Here is a 21,195-nt window from a genome sequence, read left to right as displayed (position 1 = left end):
TCAAAATTATCAAACGATCAGATAAAATGACTAGTTATTGCCAGGAAAAGAACAATAAAAGATCTAATAATGAGACAAAGTTGCTGTAAGACAAAATGATCAAACATTATAAGAAAAACAAAATACTAGAAAAAATAAATAATCTTGCTGATTCTCGTTAGAGGTGAATCACAGTTTCTCTATGTTTCAAGGCATGTGATTGGCTGTTCAGGTTTCCGTGTTGGATTTTTATGTTTTATGGGGAATTTCCATAGAGATAATAATTATTATACTGTACAAATTGTATATTCTATCCCCTAACCCTAAATCTACCCATCACAGAAAACATGCAGCATTATTTAAATAAAAAAAAAAAAACAATCTTAGTATGATTTATAAACTGTTTTACGCATAAAGGGACCAAAAAAATGTCCCAACAAGGACAAGGATATCGGATATTGCCATCTTTTTGGGGACATTTTGTTGCCATAACGTATACCTGAACCACACATGCAAATACGTAGATATGTAGATATGTTTAAAAATATGCAGTTGTAAAAATAAATAACAGATAAATAAGAGTTGCAAATAAAATGAAAACAGCAAAATCTAAAACAGTGCATTTAATATTTCCGGCATTGAGGTTGACGCATCACAGAACATTTGTTGAAAAAGTAAAGGGAAAGAAAAAATACCTAATTATGAAATATCACACAAATTTGTAATTTGTAATCATTGTGTCAGACTATCATCAACTTGAAGACAAGAAGAGTCTCATTAATCTGCCTTGTTCTTAGAGGTTTGCGCTTACACACTTTTCTTTTCTTTTTTTCTTTTTTTTTTTTTTTTTTTTTTTGCAGCAAAACCAAGAAGTGTTTCATTACAAAAAAAGTCAAATGGCGTTGTAAAGCTGTAAATGTCTGATAGCTTTCTGCGTGATTTTCTTCTTCCTGTGAAGCGAATGTAGTCAGCTTCCCATGTACATGCTGTCATACCTAACTTTTACATTATAAACATGCAGCTAAAGAGAATCATATTTGATCCACATGCAGTCCACTCCAGCCTCCATGCAGAAATATTAATTCCCTGAATGCAGTGTTTCTTCATGTAGAGACAAATTGAGATATTTCCACACTGTACCAGATAGGAAAAAAAAAATTGTTATGTAACTTATACTTATTACTCGGGCATGTAGTTTCATATATCTAAAAACCACAATGCCAATGCTGAGGCAACACCCTAAACAAAACTCCACTATCAGTATTTAGTTCGTTTCTAAACAAATATAACTTTATCCTAAAACAGATAAATGAAACCAGAAAGGCAGCATACATTATAAAGGTATGCAATTGATAATTCCTATTACCTTAATACTTTGTTGCTGAATAACCGATGCCGCTGCAAAAACATACAGTATATACCGAAATGACTGTTATTTTTATCTTTCCGTTGATTAACACAGTATGACGTTTAACGATTATGGGTGAATCACTAAAGTGTGATCTCTAACTGTGATCGACTGGCATGCTTTGTATTATCAAACAAGTGGAAGAAAGAAACTGGAGAAGAGACTAGAAATGGATGAATCTCATGAAACCTGCCAAGGACACTATTTCTCTGCAAAGTCAGGAGGAAAAAATAAGAAACAATATTCAGCCTAAACATTTGTATTGTGCTACTTAATTTTGCCAAATCGTTACTGTAATGCAAACAAGTAAACAGATAAATAGACAACGCGTTCTCATCCCAAAGCGCCATATAGGACGCTTTTGCAAAAGCGTAAATATCCAACGCACATGGCACCCTTTAACGTCTAATGAGACGCTTCGGTTAATGGTTAAGTTTAGGTATGGTGTAGGGTAAGGGTTAGACCACTAGGGGGCGCCATCTGCCCAAATATATCTGCGTCTCATTTCACGTTAAAGGGTGCCATGTGCGTTGGATATTTACGCTTTTGCAAAAAGCGTCCTATATGGCGCTTTGGGATGAGAACGGGCTCAAATAGAATATAATCATAAAATCTGAAGAACAATTAAAGTGTGCAAAAGATTATTTTATTTGTTGTAATGCTTTTGATTGATGAAAATTAAATGTGTTTCAGTACAAAAAAATAAAAAAAATAACACAATTATTTACAATGAAGACTCTGTTCTCCAACCATAAGAGAAAAGGCATTCCTTTGTCTTCATACAAGTTAATGTCAAACACAATCTTCACAGTCTCAAAAACATGAAAGGTTTCTTTGTAGCACCACTGTCTACAAAATATTCCAACAAAAGTCTTTTTTCCCCTTATATATTCTGTACAGCTGTAGCACGTTTTATTACTCTCTCAGATTTAAAAATATATCTATAAGGAAAAATGTGTTTAATCCTTCATGAACTGAGAAAGATAATAGAGCTGAAAGCGAGCCAGCGTGCAAAACCAGGACATTCTAAATAAAACGAGAATTTTCCATTTAAATGTCAATCAGAAAAGCACATGCTGTACTTTGTATTGTAAAAGATGTACAGTGTAGAATCTAAGGAAATCATTTCAAGAGTTCTATCGTGGCGATTGTAACTTTAAAAGTGTAGCCTAATTTATGATCAGGGGAGGGACCAACTCTCTGTTTTTTTCCCCACATAGCTGCAACCTAGACTTAAAATACTTCGTCATGGTCATATAAATAATATCAATACATGATTATAAACTATACAGGGTGTTCTTTTTTGTGTGTACACTCTTATTAATATCAAAACCTTGTGTTTTTGTAAAATAAATAAATTAAACGAGGTGCGCTTCAGCTCACTCTGTCTCCGCAAAAATCTTTCTGAAACGCGTCCGAAAAAAGAGCTGCAGTTCATTATACTTTTCACAGAGACACGAAAGATCTCTCTTAATGAAGCTGAAATTCTATTCTTTTAAATGAAGTCATTTATATAAAAATGCAACTATTCTCAGTTGATGTAGTCTGTATGAAAAGAGAGAGATGTCAGTATTTTCCCTTTCACCTCATTACAGCGAATGACGGGCTAATGTGACCCCGCCCACTGAGAGCGCGTGCTATTCAAACACTAATGTTGAAGCAAGCCACCAACGCCCCACATCGATCAAAACATACAGTTTATTACGGATCTAACCACGTCCTAACCTTTCGTCTTGCTGCGCAGTGAGGAGATCCTGGGGAAAAAAGTTACCTCAGTTACAGTTTCATTTTGAGGAGCACGGATTCAGCTGATGCAGTAAGTCATTTATTATAAGTGCTTTGTTCTAATCGCGTCATTGAATAGTGTCTGGAAACTGAACTAAGACTGTTTAAATATCAAATGAGTGTCTGATAGGAAGCAATAGGTGAATTAACAGACGCGCGCGCTGTGCGTTAATTCACTTTAGCTTACATTGGAACAAGAATTTAATGTGACGTCCTTTTATAGTAACATTAGTTATCAAAAGAGTGTTTAAATATGATATGACTTTCATTTATACTTTGATTTTATACATATATATATATAGTATATTTAGTTCAGATGCAAAAGCCAAAATGCCATTTGAAATTTTCTTCTAGAATGATCATTTTTAGAAGGATCATTTTTATCAAGCTTGTACAGTATTTAAGTTCAGTAATTTCACTTAAATTGCATTGAAGACTACCTATTAATTGTCATTTAAGTGAAATTACTGAACTTAAATAAACAAGCTTGATAAAAATGATCATTCTAGAAGAATTTTAAATATGTGTGTGTGTGTGTGTGTGTGTGTGTGTGTGTGTTGTCCTTTTTATTTCAATTTTTTCTTGTCTGACTCATCTGAATGAAAGGCTCATTATTATGTGTGTCTTTGTCTCTCAGGTGAGAATCACCTAATTATTCATGATGAGGCTGGCCTGTTCACTCCCATTCGCATATTGCCTTGGCAAACAAAAAAAAAAAAATGTTTTTCACAATATAACCCACAGTTATATTATAATAATTCACAGTTTTATTCATATTATATAATAATTCACAGTTTTATGTAAACGATTAGGAGGATGATTTTCAGATCATTGTGAAGAAAAAACCCTAGGCATCAACATCCATTAGTCAAAAGTCTTGTGGACGCATATTTAGTATGTGATCATACGTATTTTAAATTGCAAGCTGATTTTTTTTCTTGCAACTAGAGGATTTAAATGTGAAATATAATGTGAATGTGGTAACATAAAAGTGAAACATATACCAATACCCTGACAACCACCTGGAATGCCCTAACAGCTGTATAGCAATACCTTGACAACCACCCACTACAACCTAGCAATCACATAACAAAACTCTAGAAACTACATTGCAATACCATGACACCTACCTACAACACCCTAGCAACCACATAGCAATATCCTGGCAAACACCCACTACTCTCTAGCCATTGTATAGCATCATGCTGTACACTACATTGCAACACTCTGGCAACACCCTTGCAACCACATAGCAACATTCTGCCACCAACCAACTACTCATCTTCAATCGCATAGCATTTAGCTGGAAATTGCATCACAATGCTCTGGCAACCCACCACACCCTAGCAACTGCATATCAATACCTAACACAGTCTCATCCCAAAAAGTCATATAACTGACGTCTTGGGGCGTATTTTGACCATACGTCAATATCCGCCTTTTTAGGGCCCCCTTAAACGTCGGTAGATGGCGATCCCGGGCCGTCATACAACTGACGCTTTACCTTTAACGTCAGTTAGGTGACGGGTTAGGTTTAGGGTTAGGTTTAGGTATGGGGTAGAGTTAGGATCCCATAACCTCATCTACCGACGTTTAAGGGGGCCCTAAAAAGGCGAATATTGACGTATGGTCAAAAGACGTCCCAAAACGTCAGTTATATGACGTCTTGGGATGAGACCGGGTTGCAATACCATGCCAACCACCTGCAACACCATATGAACTCCATAGCAATACCCTAGCAACCACCCACTATACCCTAACACTGCATTTAAATGTCCTAGCAACCATCTACAACACCCTAGCGACTACATATAATTACCCTTTCATTCACCTGGAAAACTGTAGCAACAGCATCACAATGACCCAGCAACCACCTGCTACATCCTATAGCAACCACATTGCAACATCTTGGAAACCACCCGCAATACCCTAACTAACAAATGTGTGACAATGCCCTGGCAACCGCCCATAACACTGCATATAAATGCCCCAGCAACCATATACTGTACACCATCCTAGCAATCACATACTGTAGAAACATCCTGCCTACCACCAGCTACACCTAAGCAACCACATATAATTACCCTTGTTCACCTGGAAAACTGTAGCAACTGCATCATAATCACCCAACAACCACCCACTACATCTTACAGCAACCATATTGCAACATCCTGGCAAACACCCGTAATACCCTAACAACTGTGTAGTAATACCCTGACAACAACCCCAAATACACCCTAAAAATCACAAATCCTCAAAACTACATACAAATACCCCAGCAACCATCTACAACAACCTAACAATCACATGGCAACCACAGCCTAAACCCTTAGTAACCCCATGGTTTTTGCACAAGCAAACATATTAAAATCTATTTAATATGTGCTTTGTTGAGAGTAGAGATATGCCCTCAAATTGAACAATTTAATCTCTTTGGTAGCTTACATTGAAGCATATCAATTTTGTATAAATGTAGATTTGAAAGGGTTTAATTGAGTATGTGTTTGCCTTGCGCACCATCATTATTGTTATCATCAGAGCACCACCTCTTAGTTGTGTGTTTATTTGCATCTCACTTACAGCCCTGTAAATGAGCTGCAGAGCAAACAAATGGATCAAGTCTCGAATTAATTGCTTGGCATCTTTGAAATGAAAGTGAGCCACCATGCCCATCCAATAATTGCTTCAGTAGCATCACATTAAGAGCTGGACAGTACTATTATGTTAAAGGTTGCCAGCTTAGAAAGAAGAACTCAAAAACCAGAACCTCTGTGGAACTGCTGACACCTCTGTTCTGCTAGAGCATTCTGGGTAGGCTGGGGATTCACACAAGAAGTCTCCAAACTGTGTACATTTTTTGAGAGATTTAAGTAACTGTGTATACGAGAGAGAGAAAGGGAAAGAGAATTTTCTGGTTCTTCACATGTCAGTATGCCTTTGTGTTAAGACTTCTGAGACTGTAGTATTTGTTTTTCTTACTTCTATGCCTTTTACTTGGCAAGCAGAAACAAAACTGTACAATATACTGCAAATAACTAACTAACATAAAAGAAGTTTCTCTTCAACACAATATGTTGAGTGTTTATGACAAAAGCAGCTGCCTGTCACTATATGCTGAATGATTTATAGTACCACACCTTAAATACAAGCGAGCGAGCAAGCGAGATACAAAGTCAACTGTTGCCGAGTTAATTGCAGGTTTTAAACATTTCTGCACTATTAAAGTTACAAACAATAAAAGATAGCTTCAAACAAGATTCAAACACACCCTTGTTTCCCTTATGGTTGTAGACAAACTCATGGTTTCTGCTCAGTTCTTTGTTGTTGTCCATAAAACTGAAAGCCCAGTTGTAACAGTTTTACATTTTCCCGAATCAATTCAAATGAACTGGTAAAATCTGACCTTGAAAACACTAACACTAAACTTGCAAGTTTTTGAAAATTCAGCGCAGTCTCATCCCAAGAAGTCATATAACTGACGTCTTGGAACGTCTTTTGACCATACGTCAATATCCGCCCTTTTAGGGCCCCCTTAAACGTCGGTAGATGGCGTTATCGGATCCTAACTCTACCCCAGACCTAAACCTACGCCGTCACCTAACTGACGTTAAAGGTAAAGTGTCAGTTGTATGACGGCCCGGGATCGTCATCTACCGACGTTTAAGGGGGCATAAAAACATATGCATTTAAATATGTTTTTAATCGTTTGCGCGAATCCTTGTAAACAAGATAGTTTTGACATTGTTGTCATCTGTACGCAAAAAGCACAAAAAAAGGTTTCAGATTTTAGTATATTGTTGTCGTTGTCGTATTTTTATTTTTTTTATTTCTGTGGTAAGTGTGATTTCTTCTTCCGAGTTCTTTATCTGGTTTACATTTTTCTTATAAAAATACAAGCAGAAAAAAAACACACAAAAGTAAATTAACACGCTACTTTCTATAAAAAGTAACTAAGTAAGGCAATTAGTTATTTTTTTAGGGAGTAACGCAGTGTTGTAGCACATTACTTAAAGCTACAATACCTAAGATTTTATGCCGCTAGAGGGCGCTACATTCAAAACAACAACAACGGCTTTGCTTGATGACAATGTGGAGAAACGCGGAATGATGGGAGCCGTTGTTTTCAACTCCACCATGGATAAATCAGTCAGACGGGAATCGAAAATTAGTTGTCATGAATGAGGTAAAGTTCGATTTCTATAACTGTTGCGTTTAATGACATGCTTGTTTTTCATTAAACTGAAATAACCACAAGAAAAGTAAGGTTTAAAAGTAAATTAGTTATCACAGATGTTAAGTGAGAGCTGGCACTTTTCAGATTAACGTCGTTTTCTAAGATACAGCCAACACTTCACATTCCGAGAAGTATTCGCGGTTAATATGACCTTACGATTTTTCACATCATATGCATAGACAACAAGACATTCTAATAATAATACTAATTGTTTTGTATGGTTTACTGACATGAAATTTGAATACAGAACACGGTGTCACTTTCTAGATCGCCGTCTCTTTCTAGTTCAAGTTTTTCATGAAGTTCTCTCTATTTAGGAAATGCCACATCGATGTTGAGCTGGTTTTATTTCTCTTGTCCCAAATTCTTCTTGGGTCATTTGGTTGACCCGTTCGTTGACGTTTGCGTTTAAGAGACTTGTCTTTGTCGTCAGAACCAGGTGCAATCGCTAAAGAATAATTGTGCTCCATTCCATAACAAATGCGCGAAACAAACTGACAAGCTTTAGAGACGCTAACGCACAACTACAATTTGCGCATTTGTCCAGGACTACACGCAGTGCGAGCGGAAACCGAGGTAACGCGGATATGACGCGATTTACTGACGACTCCCAGCTCACCCCTGCTCACACGCCCCGTTTCCTTGGTTAAAATCTCAATTTTCACACGATTTAAACATTGTTTGAAACATTTGGAATATTGTAAGTTATCATCTTAACTAAATGTATAACACTGGCCTTGTGATTTTGGGATATTTTAATATCAAAATTGAAAATACTGTGGAAACAAAGACGCCTACATCTTGGATGCCCTTGAGGTAAGATAAAACATATCATAAATTAATTTCAAAGTGAACTATCCCTTTAAAATGACGTTCCGCAACACTGCTCTTTCTTTGCTAAAAGATTGAACTTTTTTGACTGGCCCTATCTACATGTCGAAACAGATGGAAAAGAGACCGATCTTGTGGGTATATATAGATTTCGAGTTGGAATAAGCATATCATGATTTTTTTTTTTGGAGACAGTCATACACTTTATGTCCTTTGTTTGCTTTCATTATTTTTACAGTTTATTATCTGGACACTTCTTGTTTCTTACTACCTAGCAACCTCATAAATTGTCCTTTCATGATGCTACATGTATTGTTAAGACATTTCGTTTGGATTTCCAAATGTCCATAAAAACTGCCTAATCTATTCAATTATTTTGACTGGAAACATACAGTAAACCAAGCTTAATAGGCTACACAATGTTTCTAAGGCTCAGTATGTAACCAAAATATGAAAATTAATTTCCTCATTCTTAGAAACCCATATTGCATTGCCAGGACATTTCATGCACAGCTTATTCGAACAATCTGTTACAGCCATAAAATATATACTGTACCTGTTTCAAACATATTTGTTTGTCGTATTTCACATAATAATTGCTTGTTTTACTGTTTTAACATTTAAATAAGAACCAGCTCACAAGGATACTCATGGACTTTTCCCCAAACAAGTGATTTTACACAAAAGTTACTTATGTCTACACAACATCCATTAAAACATTTATGTTTGGTAATCTGTTATGCAAGGATCACATGCAGAGAAACCTTAGAAAAGTACATGTGTGCTAAATGTTTAAAAAGCGCACTTTTAAATGAGCAAGCATTCAACATTACCCGCATTACACCTTGAAACTATTGAGAGAGAGATTTGGTTCTCACAGCTGAGCTCCAGATGTCTTTCTGTTGTATTTTTGGACTTTGTTTGTATATGTTCATGTGCCGTGCAACGTTACTGTGATAATTTATAATGTAGTGAATTGCAATATGTTCACAAATGGAGGTAACAGTGAGTTACTAGAACATTCTGTCCAGCTACGTATGGCTCTTTTAACAGTGGGTACTGTATTACCTTTCCAGGACCGGTAAAAGGAAGGAAGAAAGGGATGTCATGGGATTTTAGACTTGTCCTGGAGATTTATATTGTCCAGAAAGTTCTGGAACACAGTTCGGACATGAATCAGATGGTAGAATTGTTCTCTGTCATATTTTTTATTGTGTGTTGCTGCACCCATGATGCGAAACGGTTAGGCTATTTGCCTTAACGTTTTTTTTGTTGTTGTTGTTTGTTTGTTTTTGTACCAATACATGTTTACCTTTGCTCCTGGCCTGCCTGACATCAGTCAGATATTGGTAGGCATGGCTGTGCATGTAGTGAGTGAAGTTACTGCTGACAGGGTCTAACCTCTCCACTTCACCTGCAGAGTCAACAAGCCCACGATACTGATTAAGTTACTAGCATGGATTTGCCAAGCTGCCCTTCAGTGCTGATTCCTGCAAAATGCAAACAAACTTCCGCCCTGACAGACTCCGGTCCCTTTGTTCCCAGGGAGCTCAGGGACGCTCAGTACATACTGTGGTAGAACAGCAAAATATAAACAATGTTTATCATAGAGCTCATATACACGGGATGCAGGCTAATTATTAGATGTATTGTCAGTGAAATTGTTTCTCCTGTCTGTTTAAAGCACAGAGGCAACTGCAATTTAGTCGTAGCTTAACTTTGTGAAGAGTGGAAACACTGTGGCTCACTGCGGTGCCAATGGCGCCACCAGGGGGTGGCCAGGGGTGGCCATGGCCACCCCTGGCCGACTCCTGGCCACCTCATTGGCCACCCCAATGGCTAGTATTAATTTTTGTAGCATCAGTTATGCATTTTATAAATAAGTCAAAAATATTCTTAAGTAAAAGAAGACGGGGAATTATGTGTCGTGACGTGCTTTTTAAGTGCCAAATGGTATACTGTTACAGCAGCTTTTTGATGTGTTTTTGCCACGTTTGGACAGACAGGGATGCAAACAGCGCGCTTTTCGGCGCCTCCCGCTTTTTTCACGTCAGTTTGGGTGACAAAGTCATCTGAAGTCATTCCATAGCTTAATGTGAGGGACAGAAGTATATTTACACCATTAAAGTATACGGAAACCCGTTTTCCATCCTCTGCGGCTGTCAATCATTCTCCATTCATATTCAGCACGCGCGCCTCTTGGATGCACGGTAAAACTCTCTCCAATATGATATATTCACGTTATAAATGCATGATCTGTAGATAAAAGGCTGTACAGTATATTCGCATAAAATTACTTTATTTTCTTGGAGTTTGTAGCTGTTTTTAAACGACTCACTACCGTGTGCTTGTTACTGTTAGATCACACATATCACAAGGACTATGAATCGGCATCAAACGCACAATAACTGTGAAACAAAGGAACAAATCGCACTAGGATTTGTGCGCTCAACATTTCTTTGATTTGTGACATGAGCTTTTAAATGCGCACTTATGAAGCGCAGTGCTGCTGCACTCTGTGACTCCATGTTGCTTTGAGCACATCATTCTGCACCCGCGATGCGCATACACGCTGTGTGCTCTCTGTTTTTCATGTTATCATGGGTTTGCGCACTGAAATATTATTAAAAGGCAATATATTTTGTTATACCTAGCCTGCTCAATACATTTTAAATAAGCATAATTTAATTGTATATTATTTATTTGTAGTGTAGGCTATGCACTTCTGAATTCTTGACATTAATATATATGTATATAAAATTGTGACATGTATAAAATTGTGACATTGAATTTTAAAAGAGAACTAATAGTCATTTGTTTTTATTAACATATTTAGATTTTATAAAATTACTGTGCAGATTTTTTCAAGAATTACTTTTTGCTACTGATGTATACACTCATTAAGTTTATTAAAAATTCAAAATACATTTATGTAGTATTTAAAGGTGTTAACTGTAATCTTACACTGCAAAATAATAATTTAAAAATGATTAAATTCATCACAATTATGTAAGTATCTGGAAATTTGCTGTGGGGCAAGGCCATATATATATATATATATATATATATATATATATATCATATAATACATATCATTATATATAATATAATATATATTAGTAGGGCCCTATGATATCATTAGTAACATTAAATATTACACAATAAACCAAAGTATATCAGTAGGAGTTTCCTTAAGTCTTTCTGATAGTTTTCTACACAACAGTAGAATACAATTCTGAAATTATGGTTTATACTGTAGTTTTGGTGTGCCACCCCAAGATTTTAACTGGCCCCATCTGGCCACCCCTATGAAAAATTTCTGGAGGCGCCACTGTGCGGTGCTTTCTAAGCATTGTTCTCTGTGTTAGAGCGTTCTGATATGTTGTTAATTTGGGGCAGAGCTAATCCAGAACGTCTTTGTCTGACCAATGGGAAACCCATAATAATAATATTAATAATAATAACAGCAATGGCTAATGCATTTATACACATATATTAGGGCTGTCAAACGGTTAATCGCATCCAAAATAAAAGTTTGTGTTTACATAATATATGTGGGTGCACTGTGAATAATTATTTTGTATATAAATACACACATATGCATGTATTATTTATATATAAAATATTTATATTCATATATAATAAATTATCAATATACAGTATATACATGAAAATATTTCTTAAATACACACTAAATATAGATACACACAGAAGCATGTGTGTATATATATATATATATATATATATATATTTATTTCTGTCAAAATAAATTATGAATAAGAGAATATATAATCATCAAACATAATGTGAATACTACTAAATAAATAAATCCACAATATTGATAATAAACTCTTTTATATTTAGCTTACATCTAGATGATCAGGTGATTATTATTATTATTATTAGCAGTAGTATACCTATTAATTGAACAAATACCATAAAATCAATATATTTTTCAACCATCTAATTCTGCTGTGCAGCACCTAACTTGATAATTAAATAAAAAATATAATGGTGTTTGTTGTAAATTAATTGGATTAAATTTGAAACTAATGTATTTTATTGTTAAAGGTATAGCGGAGGATTTTCTTTTTCCGAGTGGATAGTCTATACTATTTGTCCACCTAAGTGTCAATCATTCTGGTGACATGTTTACGTAAGGCCGTCGTACGTGCTCATCCCTGGCACAAGTCATGCACCGCATAGACACGGTAAACATCTCACTTTGTCTAAAGTAGCCTTTTGACCAAATGATAAATGGTATCACCCTGAAATATTCTAAAACCTTGTGTGTTTATTATTACACAAATGCAACAAGCTACTTCTCCATTACATATGCAACTATGTATAAAAATAACGTATTATTAACAATGAGACATATTAGGTTAAGGACCAACGTAATAGCACTGCTTATATGTTGCCATGTAACGTAATTGCGATTTGCAAAATAGTTTCCTCAGAACGTATTTCGTGTGATACAGGATTGCACATACCATGTCTTGAGTCCTCGGTCACTCAATCGATCAGTATAATAAGTAAATAAAACACAGAAGGGCATTTGACATGTTGTCTTTTTTATGAATGTTTTTGAGTTAGTTTATAATTTGCAACATAATTGTGTAAGGCGTAATAGACGTTCCCTCTCGGGAGCAAGAGTGTTGTGTTTGTCCATGTGCATTTTTTTTTTTTTAAATTGGAGAAGGCGGGTCTTCTCTAAAATTCGGAAAGATCCTCCGCTATACCTTTAACTTTATTAATTGATTTAATTAGACAGTATTTTTGATGACACGTCTGTATTAAATCAAAATACTGAACAAAAAAAAAAAAATAGAACTTTGTGGGGGAAAAAAATATTTTAATGGAGCCCTAAATTAAATGGTATCTTGCTCAAGTTATGTTTCCATTCATTATTGAGGTCTAACAAACATGTGGAAGGCATTTCCTTCGCCATTGATGGTATGAAATGAATAATTAATGTTGAATTAATGTGGAAAAAAACATGCAGTCCTACCAACCATCATCCTTTTCTTCAGAAAAAAAAAAAAAACAACGCCTCATTACTGCTTATTAATAGTTAGTAGGGGTGTGCAAAAAAATCGATTCACATTTGAATCGCGATTCAATCTTTACCGATTCAGAATCGATTCATAGAATTCCAAAAATCGATTCATATATATATTTTAATGGCGTGCAGGGGCGGAGTGGCAATCGGGTGAGTCGGGACTTTTACCGGTGGTCCGGTAGTGTTTCTATGGTTTCGAGGCTGCGAGGGCTGGTCTGATAAATAGTTATTGCAAGTTCTTGCCGCCCGCTGGTCAAACTGTGCAGCCACTCTGCTCAATAAATGCATCGATCCGCAGATCTTATGTTTGAGTTCTGTAGATCTTTTGCCAAGCGTGTCAGAGGTTACGGGTTCTAAACCGCACTCGTATAGTTTTTTCTCTCTCTCATCAAAACCGAATATGCTAATAACGTTTGTGTGCATTTTAATTTGTGATTTCACCGGAGTCTCCACAACGGCGATAGATTGAAGCGCGCGTCCGAGAGAAGACTGCGCGAGCCACAGAGAACTGTATCCATGACACTGATCGCAGCGGACACGAGCGCTCAGCTTGATTTCAAAAACAACAGGTCTCTTATTTAATAGCGAACTAAATGATTGCTCTGCTAGTTAACTGGAGATACCCACACAAATGACGCGCCTATGAACGACTTCACTGATCTAAACAAATCAATCTAGCCATAGATGTTACCAGTAGCGGTGGCTTTTTTTAAATCTATTTAAAATATTTTCGCAAGGGTTCTATGAAATTAGTATATATTTTTAGGAAGTTCAATGTGCCCAGTCGAGTTCACATTTCAACAGTCAACCTGGTAGCTGAAGTAGGCCTACTCCTTAAACCACATTTAGCATAATTGTTTGTTTGATCTGACTACAGCACTTTAAAGCTAAATGTAAGCTTTTTATTTAAGTTTTATTTTAAACTTGAATTAAATGAATTTAAAAGCTGGCCAAAGCTTGGCACTTCACACTTTTTAGTTGCAAAAGTTTTTATTTTTGTATGAAGACATATAAAGTAATATCAAACTTTTCTTTTAAATTATGTCTACTGCAGTCAATCACATTGGAAAAAGTAAACTACATTTATATAGACCTGCGAATCGTTTTTTTGAATCGAGAATCGTTTTTGAATCGAAAATCGATTTTGAATCGAATCTCGAGACAAAAAATCGGTATCGAATCGAATCGTGACATTTTCTGAATCGTGCACCCCTAATAGTTAGTAATGTAGTTGTTAAGTTTAGGTATTGGGATGCAGAATAAGTAGGCTACACCCAATATCCCAATAGTCATGCTAATAAGCAAGTTAATAGTGAGAATTAGACCCCAGTGACCATGACGTTGTTAAATGAATACAGTAGTAAGTATGAGTGTTAAGTATGGCGATCGCACTGCAGACATGTGTTCAGTAGTTTAAACAGACTTTGCAACATCTGCATGCAGCTATATTCACGTTCCAGTTTAACAGATTTTCTTCTGGAACTCTAATGTGTCAAGTCAGAGAATATGTTTCCTCTTTGTGGATTACAATTGTATTAAGTTGACATGGTCCGATCAGAATCCCTCCAGGGTTGTAATTTTCCAGTCTACGCTGCACAAATAAAAGCAGTCAGGAAACCTTTAAATGGAGTCCCTGGGCGAGGGAGGGCGCAGAGAATAACAAAACAGATAGCGGCTTTTTAGCTGAGACCTTGATAAATCCAAAAAGACCTTAAACAGGACAATATTTGTTTCTGGTGATTTATGAGGATTTTGATCTGTTGTGGCTCTTAACTTTGACAACAAAGTGAAAAGGATATATTTGTTTTTAGCCGCTTTAAAGGATAAAACGGAGCTAGCTAAAAGCCACCTATTGACATGCATGTCTGAGTACAACAGTTAGTGTCCATCAGTGAATGGAGATCCGGTCTCCAGACTGTCTTGTTCGGGATCTGTAAGTGACACGAGACAAATGCCGCTCTTGTTGAAGGAATGTTGAGCTCGGCTTTTAACTTAAAGGTGAGTTAAACAATAGAAGCAGGGGTCAAAGGTCGCTGCGTATCTTGTTACGCCTTTTGTTGTCTTTATTTCTGTTTTGACTGGCTTTGATTATCTCTTTATCCTTCCTCCCCTTCATTTCACGTGCCTGCGTTATGTTTCTTTAATTACTGTTGTCGGAAATACCTATAATGTCTGTCAAACTTTGGAAGTCGGAGGTGATAAAGATCTATTTTAATGTATTTTTCCTTTGCTGCAGAAAGATTTTTGGCCGCATCTCTGCTGTTCTTTATTACGATAAACACAAGCCGTAGGAGGCGATGGCAGAGCGGGGCACGCTGCCAGAGGGCAGGCATGTGTGTTAGTATGCCATGTTAAAACACAGCAAACAGACTCTAGACCTCCTTGTTCCCTTCTAACTAAGCTCCTAACATACCTTTGCACTAAGGTCAAGGGGTAATGCTATACATGTGTGCTAGCAGGCTTATAGCTGGATTTGTATGTATACTAATTGTGTTCCACTAAGAGTGAAAGTATTACTAATCCCACGCAGCCACACTTTTGACCTCTGGTATGAAGTCTTGTCCATATTGCAGCCACTTAGGGGACATATCGTGCTAAATCCACTTTTTTAGCCCTTAAATGCATTTTGGTGTATATTTGGAGCGTTTATAAGTACAGAAAAGTTGAAATGATTCTTTTCAGGTGCTTTGTTTATACCATTATATTCTGTTTTGGTCATGTTTTTCAACCTGTTCAGATTTTTCTGTTCTCTATGACGTTTTTTGAACAATTACGTCACAGTATTTGCAGCGGAACTGCCAAATAAGGATATTGACTACCGGCCCAACACTTCGAGCAATCCGCCATTCTTATTTCTCGCTGCGATTTTGTAGTCCAAGCTCAGGTATGCAGAAGTTACGAGAGGGCAAGTCAAAATGTACGGTTGTTGGATGTAGTGACCCGAAGCACTTCAAGGATTCCCACTTCAACAACCTCCGCCAGTATAAAGAAGGCATTTCGATAAGCTGTGAATATCGTTTATAAAAATAAAGCAGTTTACTTTCTTAAAACACATGGTAGTCGTGGTTTAGCAGTAGCTTTGTCTTTCTTTGTTTTGAAGTAACGTCTGCATTATTATTGTTCTTGAGTTTCATCATGACAATGGTCATTTATCTGCTGTGTGTTCTGATGCTTTTTTAAACGTATCATATTATCAATACAAATTTGTAGTGGTAAGTTTAGACCGTAGTCATTTATCTTGTTAGTGTGCTTGTTTTAACAAGAGAAATAATCAACTCTCACTTATAACACAATGCAATTACTGTACATACCACTGCAATACATCCATATGAAGACGTTGTTTTGCCAACGCATTCTCACCCCAAGGCGTCACCTTTGACCATGCTTCAGTATTTGACGTTTTAGGCGCCCTTTAGCGTCACTTACATGACGCGATCCTACGGCGTCATCTAACTGACGCTAAAGGAAAGCGTCAGTTAGAGGACGCGGTTAGGTTTAGGTGTGGGGTGGGGGTAGGGTACGCGATCCTAGGGCGTCATCTAACTGACGCTAAAGGGCGCCTAAAGCGTCAGATATTGAAGCATGTCCAAATGCTTCCCAAGGCGTCAGTTAAGTGACGCCTTGGGGGTGAGAATGGGCTGGTTTTGCAGGTTCGTCGTCGTCTTTTTCAACTCGCTCGCTCTGGCTCGAACATGTAAGGGTTAATGGACAAGTCTTCCGTTCCTGACATTTTGTGTGAATAAAAAGGTTTTGTGATGCTATATATAATTGTTTATCTCTAATCGAACTACAAAAATGGCCGAATGGGGTGGAGTTGAACCGAGTGTGAACTCAGCGACCTGGAGAGCGGGCGGGGTATGACACATCTCCTTTGCATTTAAAGAGGCCGCTCCAAAACAAGTTGCTCACAGACACACATCAGAAAACGGGTAGAAAAGGGGCCTGTGGAGCTATAATAATGAGGAATTCAGACCCAAGAATTGCAGTATCGCTTTATATAGACCACAAATGTATGATTTATATGTAAAAAGGAACCATTTAAAAGCATGATATGTACCCTTTAAACAGGAATGACTGACATGTCAATCGTTAGATGATAGTTTAGGGATGGGTGATCTGAAACAGCTACAAAGTGTTTAGTTTTTAAATAGTAAATGCCATGATAGATAGATAGATAGATAGATAGATAGATAGATAGATAGATAGATAGATAGATAGATAGATAGATAGATAGATAGATAGATAGATAGATAGATAGATAGATAGATCAACACTATCTCACGACAAATTCATACAGATTTGGAAATTTGTGTATAAATAAATAAAGGTGGCTAATTTGTACGAATTTGTATGACCTCACTCATACGAATTGATACGATTTGTCGAAACCCCAGTGATGGGTAGGTTTAGGGGTGGGGTCAGAGGTAGGTAATTTATATTTCATATAAAATATGTACGATTTAGCATATACCGTACAAATTTATATGAGTGAGATCGTATGAATTCGTACGAATTAGCCACGTTGTAAAATATGTAAACATTTCTGTGAGACCGGGTTGGATAGATCCACTTCTAGACATTCTACTAACGATAAGTAACTATGCAACTGCATGTCAACTGCAGTCATTACAATATTAGTAGACTATCTGCTTAATATTTTCTAACACTTAATTTTGATGGTTCCCAAACAGACATTCGACAGACAAGTTCTGCTATCCACAACCCTGACCAGTCTACTGATACTCTCTAAGATAGTTGACATGCAGTTAGTTACTATATGTAGACTATTGAAATAAAGTGTAATTGACTTGCAATTTCTAAATTGAAAGTAAATCCTACATCGATTTTTTTTTTTTTTTTTTTTTTTCCTTCACATTTAAAGGCAACTATCATCAATATTATCCGGTCTTGAAGCTCGGTCACTGAACTGAACAATTAACTTATTCCTCACAGAACTATTAACTATCTTCAGATGAGCTATATGAAGGACATGCAAATGACATGGAAAAAAAATACTGTCATCAGGCTTTTGATGATGTGCTCTTTCAAAGCACTGAATCCAATCAAAACCACAGCACTTTTAAAGAAAGATTTCAGCTAGAACTGTCCGATGGACGTCGAACAATCTTTGATCCAATTGTGCTGATTTGCACCATTAGCCTGTAATATATTATCTGAGGTATACGGCGGCTCTTGTCTGTTTGAAAGGAAGACTAAATCAGCCTCTCTTTTCCTCCTGCTCTCCATTTTGACAACTGACAAAACTCATCTTCTACGGGGAATTGAAATAGAGGGTCCTGTTCTGTTCTGGCAGTTCTTTCAGGAGTCCCATCAATCAGACCTACTATTGTGCTAGACAAAGAGACCTTTTCTGTATTGAATTCAACGGAGGCTCCTTAAAATTGATAAAATACAGATACTGAACCTTTGATATACAGAGAGGTCAATGTAATCTCTGTAGTATGATGGAAAGCAAGGGGAGTCTGTGTGCATGCAGTAGAGCAGGAGATCAAACCAATGGCTTTCGTAACATATGTTGATGTGAATGATAGTACATAATGCATATTAAGCATTACACAAACATAATGCTTATTATTTATTTCATTGTGTGTAAGTGTGAGTGTGTGTGCGTGTAATGAAACTCTGATGGATATATTTTTGTTTCACAATCAGAATTTGCCTTAAGCAATACTTTAAGAAACAATATTGAAGAAACATCACTATCAGGCCACAGAGTGCCAAGAATTCAAGATTACAAGCACCCAGACGTCTGTAATCATATTATGTCGCGATGCAAAAGATACTCTCTCCCCCCTGGATGATTACATCAACTCCAAATCTACGTTCTTAATTTGCGGTAGATACAGAGCCAATGAAAATATTGGCAAGACACACCTAGAGCAATGTTACATTTTATCATGGCTCGTATCAACCTCATATAATCAGACTATTAAACAGCCAATTTCTTATCAGTTTTCTAGAGTAATCAAAGAATGATGCTTTAGGGGAGATTTTGATATACCTGATATAAGTCACCAAATACACCAGTGATATGGAGTTCACCAAATGGCTGTATTGTTGGTCATAGTGGGCATTCCCACTAATATTATTATTATTTTTTTTAAGTGATTAAAAATGGCATATATTGCTGGTTAAATGGCATATTTTTTGAGGAATCAGTTTGATTGCTACTAAAAATTAACTGTCTGGAAGGGAAAGTATAATATAATGGTTGTCAATCCATGAATCATACTCTCTCAGAATACAGATGAATGCATTTTGGTTTTACTCAGTATGTGCAAGCTTCTGTGGCGATAGCGTTTTAAGACTTCCGCTTCCATTGTCCCAAATTCAGTGGGTTTCTGGTTAAATGCCTGAAATAAGGTCCGTGGTAACACAAGCTCATGATATTCTCACTTAAAGTTGTTTCAAACCTGTATGGATTTAGGAAGTCAATGGGGTACATCAATTGTTTGCTTACCGATATTCTTCAAAATATATTCTTTTGTGTTCAACAGAAGAAAGAAATTCATGCAGGTTTGAAACAACTTGAGCGTCAGTCAAATTTTGACATTCATTTTGAAGTAAACTATTCCTTTAAAGGTCATCACACCAAACGGGTAATCTCAGGTAACACTTTATTTTAAGATGATGTAGTTACGCATTACTATATGTACAAGTAACAACAGTAAATTATGCATAATTGTAGGTAACCAACCCTTAACCAAACCCTTACCCTAACTATAACTCTATAGTAAGTACATGTAGTCCAATTGATATTATACGCCAAAGGGTGGAAAGTGCGTTGGATGTCTACGCTTTGGCAAAAGCGTTGTATATGGCGCCTTGGGATGAGAACGAGATGGGATACCCTACCATGTGAAAAAAAAAAAAATACTTTGTGTCTATTCCTCTGTGGAACACAAAATAAGAAATATCTGTTCCACAGAGGAAAGAGGTATGGAAAGGCAATTTGATGGCAGAATTTTCCTGTTGTGGCGAACATCCTTTTCATTTCTTCTAATCGCTGATTTGGATAAATGTAATCTTTCCCTAGATTTTTTGCATCTCTAGATATGCCCGCATCACATTCCCAAAGGTTGCTGACGCTCATGCCAACTGAAATCTCTAACTCTCATTTATTAAAGTAAATGACTTGGTCACTTGGTGAAGAATTGGAATAAAGTAGTCTGCTTTTAATTAAGTTACTTTCCCCCCGTGATCTTTGTCACTGCCTTTTCTCATTCCCAGCAGTTAAACATATACAGAAACTGCTTCCAATTATGGCTGCCCGATTATTCTACCATCGTGACGTGAAGTAGGTTTATTTCATTATTTTAGGGGAGAACAGAACCGGCTGCCCAATTTTTCAGCTGCACGTTGGCTTTTGTGACGTGCCACCAACCACAGAGCAGGAGAAAGCAGATAGAGGCGCTTGGCTTGAAGCTGCCATTGATCGATGAGAAGCCTGGAGTTTTGGGAACACATGACAGATTTCACACCCTGTTTGGTGAAGCTTGAAAAGAAATCAGAAGAGGGGCACTTTGGTCTTAATTTGCTGACAGTGTCAGATGCTGACTGAGGGCGCTACTTTGCATTGATGGACGATAAACAACACTATGCTTTGCTTACGAATCGTTGGACTCACTTACATGTCCCCAACTGCTTCATCTTAAAGATCCCAAGAAGGCAAAGAACACTGCCGAGTCTAATTACTTTTGTGCTGAAAATGAGAAAAAAACCAGTAAGGGTTTGTCAGCATGGGCTGCAATAGCAAGTGATCCATGCAAGGAGTGGTGTTTATTTTTGCAGGTAGCAAGTGTGCAGTTTGATTAATTGTATTTAGAATGAGGCTTGTATGATTAAAATGTGCTCGGGGACCGAGGGCATGATATT

The 21,195-nt window shown here is 36.8% G+C and overlaps 1 protein-coding gene across 2 annotated transcripts in view; it reads left to right on the top strand.

Moving 5' to 3' along the window:
- Nucleotides 1-3,073: 3,073 nt before the first annotated feature.
- LOC120459884 (uncharacterized) overlaps nucleotides 3,074-21,195 on the top strand; it is a 135,283-nt gene continuing 117,161 nt past the window's right edge. For both annotated transcript variants that reach the window (XM_039647360.2, XM_089135347.1), the window contains exon 1: nucleotides 3,074-3,203. The gene's annotated coding sequence lies outside the window, so the exon portion shown is untranslated. The remainder of the gene's footprint in view (nucleotides 3,204-21,195) is intronic.

This window comes from Pimephales promelas, chromosome 10 (assembly GCF_988280905.1).
Source record: "Pimephales promelas chromosome 10, fPimPro1.hap1.1, whole genome shotgun sequence".
Classification (NCBI taxonomy): domain Eukaryota; kingdom Metazoa; phylum Chordata; class Actinopteri; order Cypriniformes; family Leuciscidae; genus Pimephales; species Pimephales promelas.
The sequence above is the reverse complement of the archived record's forward strand: the minus strand, read 5'-3'. Positions and strand labels throughout refer to the sequence as shown.